The 11,073-nt window shown below is 37.1% G+C and overlaps 1 long non-coding RNA gene across 1 annotated transcript in view; it reads left to right on the top strand.

Moving 5' to 3' along the window:
• Positions 1-9,244, top strand: part of LOC107508358 — an 83,442-nt gene extending 74,198 nt beyond the window's left edge. Inside the window, exons 2-3 of the long non-coding RNA XR_001596298.2 lie at positions 7,882-8,019; positions 8,988-9,244. This is a non-coding gene — a long non-coding RNA (uncharacterized LOC107508358). The remainder of the gene's footprint in view (positions 1-7,881; positions 8,020-8,987) is intronic.
• The last annotated feature ends 1,829 nt before the right edge of the window (positions 9,245-11,073 follow it).

Consider the following 11,073-nt stretch of genomic DNA (forward strand, 5'->3'; position numbering starts at 1 on the left):
AATGCCTGCTGCAGTCAGTCATTACCCAGGAATAGCTTCTGTCCCTGCTTGCTGGTCCCTCAAGCTGCTTCTCTCTGGTTACTTTTGTCTGCTGGCCCAGTGCCTATTTGTGGTGGCTCGGTGCCTATTTCATCTGTCTTTAATAGGGAGAGGGAAGATTTAAACTCTTCAAACTTTTGAGAGAAGCATCATTCTCAGATTAAATTAGATTTTCAAAATGGTGCCCTTGTTGGGTAATATGATAACATGAGTAACATAAATTAAGAAATGATAATTTTGCAAAAGTTATTTTGTATTCTGAAAAATTGCAAATTGAGGAAATATACGTCTTCTCTTTGTAATTAAAGTCGTGGATATGATATAGTCATCCAGGGTGAGATACTCACTTGGTTTTTTTGAGAACCATATAGAAAGACCTTCAGAAATATTTAAGGATTCATAGAAAGAAATTGTAGAATAGTAAAAATCTTAGAAGAAGCTGCTTTAGAGAAACTAGGCAGAAAAACAAGAAATTAAAGAAAAAGGATGACTGACATTGGCAGAGATCTGTAATAGCAGCTTATCTATGGCTAGCAGTAAATTTTGAAGTAAAAACTAAAGGAATTTTAGCCCTCCTGACATTTCTCTTTTTTTTTTTCAGTGCTATTTCAATATCTTGGGAATTCTTTCTCAGTTTATGCACTCCAAATCAATCAAGCAAGCAATAGGCACATATTCAGACCCTTCTGTGCCCCAGGAGTCATGCAAAGTCTGGGGGCACAGAGATAGACAAGATACTCTTCCTGATACCAAAGAACTTACATCAGTGTGAGGACATAAGGCATAAACATTAAAGGACCAAAAAAGGCTAGACGCCAACTGGTATATGTTGAATTATAGTGCATGCATTACAGTAGGCACGGAATTTAAAGGAGAAGGAGCTTGTGAAGGAGCTAGAGGTTAGCCTTGTGGTGAACATAGAAAATAAATGTGCTTTAATAGACAGCGTGTGGGATGACAAGCAACCAGAAAGGGCTCATGGCATGGGCAAAAAATATTTTTGTCAATTCCAGATAAATGTTGAAAAAATATCTGCGTTTTTCCTTTTCCTAACCCAGGGATTACAAATCTTCTGAAATGTGGTAAGATGTTGGTTCTTAATTAAAAGATCCTAATCTGAGAACCAGGACATGAATTGTCTCACGTACAAGGATTTGAGTTCTTTGTTGTTCTGGCCACAAAGCAAAACAATTTGGAAAGAGGTAAAAGTGTGCTAACCACATGATCATAGTCAATATCAGGAATGTTTTGGAGTTATTTCTGAAAATTTATTTCATTTGATTTTGAGTGAGCTGCTAAGAAAGACTTACCTTTTATATCTTTATTTTTATATTCCTATAACTAAGGAGCATGTAGTTTCTTTACATGTCAAGTTTCAACTTGATCATCTCCCGAACTTTATAGTTTCTGCCCCTATTTTCTGATATAATAATTTAATAAAATCTAAGTTCTAGAACTGTGTTTGGTACTAACAAAATTTCATGTCTAGGATATTTAGATTTGCAAGATTATTTTTTTTATGGGCCAAGTCTTAGAGGGATAGCCGTCTAAATGAAAGAGGAAAGAAGAAACTACCTGGTATAATTGGTTCATCTGTGAGCAATCCCTAATGGAATTAGAAACAACTTAGAGAAAATGCAATGTGGAACTTTGCCTTGTGTCTTAACACGGGGTCAAGGATATCTATTACCCATTAATTAACTAGCCTCATTTTTCTATTTATCTTTCTATGTGTGCAGAGTGACCATCTTTATTTTATTGTGAACTTTATATCATTTTCCTTTTGCCTATTTTGCCCAAACTTAGAATAGTGAAAAGGCTAATGATATGGAGCTGGAGTCAAGACATTTTTATTCTATAAGCATCTTTGCTTTTTAAGTTTTGATTTCCATAGACAGTCATCCTTGAGCCACATATCCATCCCCTCTTCCCACCAACCAGGGTTATTCATTAAACAATGGCTTCCTAAAATCACGATCTAAGATTGCTTTTGAGCAACAGAAAATCTTAAAATATAATATTTGAATATGTATATATAGAATATAATGTTTGTATGGGCTTGGTTTCTTTTGAGATATAAGTTATTGTAGATGTTAATCAACAGTGAAGTTTAACACTCAGTTTGAAACTATTAAAATAGGTGAAGTACTTTGATCTGGTAATCAACATGGTACCTCGAGATTGCTGTTGTATTCATGCTTTATACCTATGGAAATAACTAGAATATACTTAGCTATTTTGGGGAAATTTCAACTATGGGGTAATTCTATTGGTCCCTCATTTACATCTTGGAGAGTAAGTTTGGAGGAGGTATAAATGTGCACTTTTACTAGGGGTTTGTGGGCTTTCTCCAATTCTGTAACACAGATTCTAGATACTGATATCATTTTCTTAGTATAGTTCTTTTTAAAGACTTTTTAATTTAAACAGCTATGTTAGATTTACAACAAAAGAGAAAGGAAGTTACAGAGACTTCCCATTATACCTCCGGCCCTCACACTTGCACAGCCTCCCTCATTATCAACATCACTCACCAGAGTGGACATTTTTGTTTTTAATAAAAAGATCCTGATCCGAGAATCAGGATGAACCTATACTGACACCATCATAATCACCCAAAGCCCATAGTTTACCTTATGGTTCACTCTTGGTGTTGTACATCCTATGAGTTTGGACAAATGTATGGTGACATGTATCTGTCATTATAATGTTATGCAGAGTATTTTCACTGCCTCCCAATCTTCTGTATTTTGCCTATTCATCTGTGTTCCTCTCAACACCCCTGGAAGCCAATGATCTTTCTACTGTCTCCATAGTTTTACTATTTTCATAATGTTCTATGGTTAGAAACATATATAGCCTTTTCGGATTGACTCATTTGCATTTAAGTTTCCTCCATCTCTTATTATAACTTGATAGCTCATTTCTTTTTAGTGCTAAATAATATTTCAGTGTCTAGATGTACTACAGTTTGTCCATTTACTTACTCAAAGACATCTTGGTTGCTTCCACATTTTGGCAATTATGAATAAAGTAGCTATAAACATCTTTGTTCAGGTTTTATATGGACATAAATATTTAACTCCTTGGGTAAATACCAAGGAGAGTGATTGCTGGATCTATGGTAAGAATATGTTTAGTTTTGTAAGAAATTTCCAATCTGCCTTCCAAAGTGGCTGTACCATCAGCAACGTGTGAGAGTTCCTGTTGCTCCACATCCTTGTCAGCATTTAGCATTGTCAGTGTTCCAGATTTTAGCCATTCTAATGGATGTGTAATGGTATCTCGTTGTTTTCCCTGCTGATATATGATGAGGAGCATCTTTTCATATACTTATTTACCATCTGTATATCTTATGTGAGGTTTCTGTTAAAATCTTTGGCCTGTTTTTTAATTGGATCATTTGTTTTCTTATTGTTGAGTTTTTTGAGTTCTTTGTATATTCTGATCTTGCTTCATCTCTTGAAATGATATGTTTTGTCTTTTTGGTATGTCTTATAATTTTTTATTGATAGTTGTACATGATATACTGGTTAAAAGGAACTGCTGTAAATAAGGCTTTAGTAATGTGATGGTGAGGTGTGGGGAGACGTGTTCTAAAGTCCTATGGTTAGCTTTCAGCCTTTAGTGAGCCTGTGCCTTTGGCCTGTGAATGTCACAAGTGTTTCTCTTCTTTTCTGCCCAGTTAGGTAGGACATATGGCTAGCATGGGCTGGAGTTGGGTATTTCCCTTGCCCAGCAGGGTAAACTCTGTTTAACTAGTTCCTCCTGAGGGCAGGCCTTTTTAAGAACAGAGTCCTCTGAAGTGTTTCAAAATGGTCCCTTTCCCCTCCCCCTCTGGAAATAGGAGGGGATATTTATTGTAGGAACTTGGTCCGGTTCCTGAAGATAAAACTTATAATGTTGTGGGGTCCTCCATGACTGAGTCCCTTGGAGTTTAACTCTGAGTTGTCTATGCTGAGCATTCAGCAATTTGTCAATTATAGCTGAGTTTTACCTGTGGTGGTTTCAGCTAGTGAGCCTTACCTCTGGTTAAGCTGTGCTTCCCTGTATTCATCTGTCTGTCTCTCCAGTTGTGGGGACAGCTATTTGAGCTTTGTCCTCCTCTATATTAAAGATCCAAAAAAATGTGTCGATTACTCAGTCTATTAAGCTTTTTATTTGTGGTTAGGAAAGAGTAGCAGAACCAGACACTAGAAGTCTGAATACGCTTCTTTTTAGCTAACATTTGGCTTGTTAAACTGTCATCATTCACACTGACCTGGGATCCAGGCACCATGACTAGGGGCTCTGGATTCAACAGGATTTTTCTTTCTTACAGGCATTAGCGTTAAAAGATAAACTGAGGCATATTAAAAATTTTAAGAGTTCATTTGAGCAAAAATCGATTTGAATCGTCCAGCATCCAATCTAGGAGATAGAAAAGAGCTTTGAGGAACTGTACAAAATGAAAGATATAGGCAGCAGGAAGCAGGGACAAAGAGGTTATACTAGGTGAAAAGCACATTGATTATCGCAAAGTTGCTTTTCTTTAAGGGATGGCAGAACCTGCTAGGCATATAACCTAATAGATGCTGATAGGGTGATTCCTGATTGACTGGTTTAAGATTCCATTTCTGGGAGAACAGAAACTGTAATTAAGTCTTGGTTTGGTGACGAGGCACTTAGCATAAGCAACTCCATTATTGTCTCGTTGTCATGTTTTTCATGACTTCCCTTTTTTGATCAGACTCTTAGCCTAGCTGAAAAATGTGATCAAAATTTAAGGCGTTAGTGCTACTCCCAGATGCTGCTTTGGCGTTTTCCCAGCTTTTCTTTCTTTCTTTCTTTCTTTTTTTTTTTTTTTTGCTGAAACTCTGTGTAGTATTCAACAGGCCATGATGTAGGGTTCACATTCTTTAAGTCAGTCATTCTCTTCATTACTTTACTGATGTTCTAGTCCTAGGGAGATGATATGCTTGGTGGTTAGTGGTTGTAAACATGCATTTAAAGCTTTTGAGAGAATATAGCACACTAGAGAGATTACCATGATTATTATAAGCAGGATAATTCCCAGTGTCTGAAGTGTACTTCAGAGCCATGGTCCCCAAGATCCAAACCAATCAGAATCAAATAAGTCAAAGAAAGACCCTATCGAAGGAATCACTTATTAAGGCCAACGGGCATGCTTAATGATTTTATAGAGCAGAGGGGCTGAGTCTCAACTTCCCCAGAAATGTCAATCCAAGCAAGTGGTGTTGGCCACAGCACAAACACCTCCTTGCTCATCCAGAAGATAACCAAGAACTATCCTATTATCAAGAACAACTTTGGGCAGAAACTCCAAGGATTTTTGTTGGGTAGCTATTTCTTCAGCAGCAGGTTCTGCAGTATGCAGTAGGGATCTGCTAAAAGAAGCTAATTTTGAATCATGAATGCCTCATGGTAATTAATTCTCATCTGAACCTATGGCTCAAGACTGAAAAGGAGACAGCTATGAAAGCCAGTAAAACTTTAAGGTCTTTAGATGACATAGGTAGTTTCAGTGTGATTAGCATTGCCTTGTATAGTACCTACATGAAAATTTCTGTGGATTTAGAGTTGTTAACCAGAGGCAGGGGAGTGGACCCCCAGTGTCGGGGAATTTCAGACTATAGAGAAAGGTTTGAGTTTGCTCTAGAGAAACTAAGGCACTGGAAATCAGGGAGAAGTTTGCGTTGGGCAGAATTGCAGTATCACCAGCTTGTGGCAAATCCAATAGTCTTTTGGAATTTGTATTATTACCCCCTTGCAATGACGAAAATTTGACATATGGGGAAAATGACATTATCTTTTCAGGTATAGCAAGACAAAAGATGAACAAAAAAGTCATCAAGACCTTCATATGTAAGAATTAAGAATAATATGGTTAAAGCGGGAAGGAAGAAAGAAATGTTCTTGATGCAACATCTTGGTAAAAGCAATGTACCTCAATGTTGGCAACACTTTTCCTAGTCAATTTGATTTTGAAATCTCTATCATCTACATAGGACCAGATGTCACTTGGAACCTTCTTTAGTTGTGAAATATGAACCCAAGTTTTGATGCCTTGTAATTTGGCAGCAATGTCCTTGCTTAAGAGACATTGGTAAGGTCCTTTTCATGAACCTCATTTTTACAAGAGCATCAAAGTAAAACAGCTATCTGTGGATGACAAAATACTTAAAAATGCCCATGATTTAAGATCTGTTGTGAATTCATTATAATAGAATTGACAAGGGAATTTGATTATTTCTGTGACATTCAACATTTTAAGGTAGCAGCTGGAATTATGAATAATAACATTAAACCAGGGCATAGGGGAATTTTAGGTATTTCATACAATTTCTAGAACACTTATATTAATAATATTCATTGATACCAATACAGCCTAAAAAGGTTTATCATCACTTGACAACACTTCCTATGGAACTTAATGTACCAAATTAGCCTAGTAAGTTTAATAACTCTCTTTTATGAGGTGAGAGACAAATACTTGAGAGTTTCCATGGTCCTTTGGGGAAATCTCAAAGTTACTTTCAAGTTAAGAAGATTCCATTTAGAATTTTATTTGGGAAGATATAAAATGTCAAAAGGTTTGAACATTCGACCAAATAGGATCACAGATCATTATGAAATAATACTTAATTATCTATTTAACAAAAGTGACAAGAGGAAATTTTAAAGGCAAATATAGATTACATAGTTCTGAACAAACTTAACTCTTTTAATATTGAGAAGACTGAATTTTCTTAAGTAATGAAAAATCCAAAAAAGACAAGGTAGTGTGCACAGTAAATTATTTTGATAAGACACAAAATCTTTGTTTTCTAGGTCAATTACCCAAAAGGTAAAAACAAACAAACAAAACTCCCCAAACTTTACAATTTCTTATCAAGTGTTGACCGATAATCTAAGGACACTTTGTCCTTTAACAAAAACAAAACCAAATTCTAATTTTGCACCAGTGTGCTTTTGATATTAAAATTTATTCTGGCAGATGGAATAAGTTAAGATTACCTGCTCAGATGGCTAAAGCTTTTTACTATTTTTGGAAGAGACTTTCAAGGTTTTTTTTGTAGGTATAGTTTTCAAAATAGCTTTTTCTTTTTTTCCATCCTGCAAAGAACTACCTTGGTTTCTAGAAAGACCAGGCAGAATCCTTTCGGCTCAAAAGGCACTGAGAAAGAACACAAGTCCATAAGTCCAGATCTTTTACAATATCTGCAAGCCTTTTGAGATGTATAGGGAGGTTTTGGCATGTGTAAAAAGGATGAGTAGGTTTTGAATTGTTTCTAAAGCCACATTTCTGTTCTTGTAAAGACTGGATTTCTAAGACATGTGCAGTTGTTTTTAATTCCTTAAAGAACTGGTTTGAAACCTGAATGGGATGGACTCACCTGTCCAACTACATTATCTCCAGTTTGCTTCTTTAAATCAGGGAGAATATTTTCAACTTAGATGTAAATCAAAAGATTCCTAGCTACAGATAGAATGCGGACCACATTTCTGTCCAGCCAGATCTAGTTGTAAATGGAGTGCAATGCACATTTCCGTCCAGCCATATTTTGGAGGCCTCCTACCTGACAATGCCAAACCAACTTCTCAGGACACAAAACAAGCAAACAAGAAGGCAATAGCTGCTCTGGGAGAAAAGGATCAATAACCAGTGGATACCTGAAAGCAAATTCACAAGTCACAATTCAAAGATGAAATTTTACAAATGTTTTTTTTCCTGACGATCTGAATTTGGAAAGGAAAACATGAAATTTTACCTTCTTAACCAGGCACCAAAGATAGAGATCTGGGAGAGCTGACTTTGGTAAGACCTCTCATTCTTTGCAGGAACTCTCATTCTTCTGCCAGTTTTCCTGGGATCCTGTGTACAGGCTCTGGACTAAGTGGAATGTCCCAGAGAGTCTCATCTTGGCCACAAGAAGAAACTGTAGAGGAGGAACAATTATTTTTCCTCAGCCTTTTATGGTGAGTACTTGGCTGAGACCTTTTTTTTTAAGGGCACTTCATAAATACATAAGTTTATTTAGGTTACAAGTTCTCTGTGGCCACTGTAATTTAAGATTATCTTTGGGAAGGTTAACTTGCTTCTTTAGCCTCAAAACAAAACTTTATTCACCTAGGGCTTTGCACTGGACCCAGTCCAGCTTAAGTTGGACCTATTCCTACTCCTAACTCGGTTCGATTTCTGAGTGAGACCCAATCCAGTGTGTATACAGTCTGATCCCATCTGGTTTCTGGACCAAGTTCAGAAAAAGAAATGCTCAAATAAAGTCTGAAAGCTCATAATGCAAAAGCTACACAGCTGCGATCCAAGAAGGGCTTACCCAAACAGCAAGCGAGACAACAGCAAGCTCAAGAAACTCAACAGCTACCTATCTCTGCTTGCTCCTTGTTCCTGAGGGCCACTGGAGGATCTTCTTAGTTTACTTTCCTGACACCAGAGCCGTTAAAAGATAAACGGGGGTGTATTAAAATTTTTAAGAGTTTACTTGAACAAAAATCAATTTGAATCAGGCAGTATCCAATTTAGCAGATAGAAAGGAGCTCGGAGGAGCTGTACAAAATGAAAGGCTTTTATAGGCAGAGGTGAACATGAACAAGGAGGTTTTGCTAGGCACAAATGTGAATCGATCATTGCAAAGTTACTTTCCTTTAGTGGATGGCAAGGATCTATCAGGCAGATGATATAACTGGTGCCGATCAGCAGTACCTGCTTAACTGGTTTAAGATTCCCTTTCTGGAGAGTGAAAACTGTAATTAAGTCTTGGTTTAGTGACATGGGTCTTAGCATAAGAGACTCCATTTTGGGCCTTTTGTTTTGTTTTTAACATTAGGAAAGAGAAAAGGAAGTTTACATTCCTGAGCAATTATCTATGATAATTTTCTCCATGACTGTCTGTGTCCTACAAACTTGTAAAGTACTCTTCTTCTAGTTTCAGAATTTTGAAATGTGCATACTTCTACTTTGGTCCAGCTTTCCTTCTATAGCAAGGTCTCAGTTGGAGTCTGAGCTGTATCTGGGCTTCCACAAAATCCAGTGGGAGGTGCTGCTAAGGCACTGTCACGTGGGAGAGCAAGCCTAAATTCTAAAGGGAGAGAGAAGATACCCAGTGGCTCAAGGACAGAAACCACTTATTAAAGGAGCAATTCTGCATATACAAATCTGTCACTTGGACTGTCTTTTGGTCGGCTTGTGGTGAGTGTCTTTTGGTTGGGCTGCAATAAATGGAAGATTGAAAACCAAGAGCTTTTCCATTATGGTCTCTGTAGCTCATTGATGACACAAGGTTCCAGAAACAGATGAGCTAGGGCCATCTGCAGTGATTGTAATCAGCACTAATGCCTTTTGTAGTGACACATGCCAGGGTCCTCTGTGCAGACAGCATGCCCTAATCACTTTGACTGGCTGCCTGAAGGCAGACAGAACATGGTATCTTTGGCATGTATCACTAGTAGCTGTGGCACTGCCTTCAGCACAAATACCACCAGTGTGCTTGAAATAATGAAGAGTTTGATAATATGTGACATATTATAGCTTAGAGGACTGGTCCATAAAGAGCATGTAAGACACTTGCTCATGATTCCACAATTGGAATTCCTACAGAGTGAGTGGGGATAATAAACCCAGAGATATTGAACTTGTGATAGTTGTGATTATCTTCATGTATATATATATATATATATATATATATATATATATATAAATCATATATATATAATATTTGCTTAACTATGTTATAAATATATCAATTCAAATATATATTATGCAACATATTTATCATTTGTTATATAGAATATATTTATCATTTATTATTTAACTATTACATATACTAAGAACTACTCGGGTGTTTTCTATTCTTAACCATAAATATATCCACTTATTCTCATATCTTCATTACGTCGGAAGTTATTTACTTGAAAATATGAATTATTATCTCAAAGATTTAGTTTTTTATATTACCCCTCAAAATTACCTTTGACATTCTTACCTACCTGCTTTTTTCAGATGGTATAGACTTTTGTTCTTACAAGCCTCAATTCTTTCACAGTACTAAGGTAGGGAATAGATGAAACATTAATAAATTCATTCACATGCATACCTTCATGCGTTCATGAACAAACAACTGAGCAGGCATGTCCTTCCTTAAATGCTTAGTTATTTTCCTACAGCTAGCAGAATAAAGCCAGAATTCTTTAAATTGATATCTAAAGGCTTCCAGAGTGTGAGCTGAATTTTCCTTTCCATGATTACCTTGGGGCTTTTCTCACACCAGGTTGATTTACTTTTGCCAAAAGTCACCCTTATTTTTTTAAGTGCTTTTCCCTGTGCCATGAGCATTTTCTGGTTGCTTGTCCTCCCCTAGTCCATCTATTAAAGCATGTCTATTTTCTGTGTTCACCACGGGGCTAACTACTAAGCCCCTTCATGAGCTCTTTCTCCTTTAAACTCCTGGCCTACTGTAATTCATGCACTGTAATTCAACACATACCAGTTGGTGTCTAGCCTTTTTTGGTCCTTTAATGTTTATGCCTTATGTCCTCAACAATGATGTAAGTTCTTTGGTATCAGGGAGAATATCTTGTCTATCTCTGTGTCCCCAGACCTTGCATGGCTCCTAGGGCACAGCGGGGTCTGAATATGTGCTTATTGCTTGCTTGATTGATTGGAGTGCATAAACTGGGAGAAAGAGACTCCTAAGGAATTGGAATTGCATTGAAAAAAAGAGAGAAATGTCAGGAGGGCTAAAATTCCTTTAGTTTTAACTTCAAGGTTTACTGCTAGCCATAGATAAGCTGCTATTACAGATAAGACTCTTCAGTCCCAGAACTCCTTCTCTGTGCTGCTCCACTAACGATAACATTGGGGGCGGAGGGGAAAGAGTGAGAGGAAGCAGTGAAGGAGGAACAGAGAATTAGTATCTGCCTCCCTCCTTAAGAAGCTTGGCAGGGGCTTCTGTACCCTAGTGCTGAGTCAAAAGGTAAACGCCTTTGAAACGCTTCCCTCCATCACCAGATACA

Source organism: Rousettus aegyptiacus, unplaced genomic scaffold (genome assembly GCF_014176215.1).
Source record: "Rousettus aegyptiacus isolate mRouAeg1 unplaced genomic scaffold, mRouAeg1.p scaffold_m13_p_4, whole genome shotgun sequence".
NCBI lineage: Eukaryota > Metazoa > Chordata > Mammalia > Chiroptera > Pteropodidae > Rousettus > Rousettus aegyptiacus.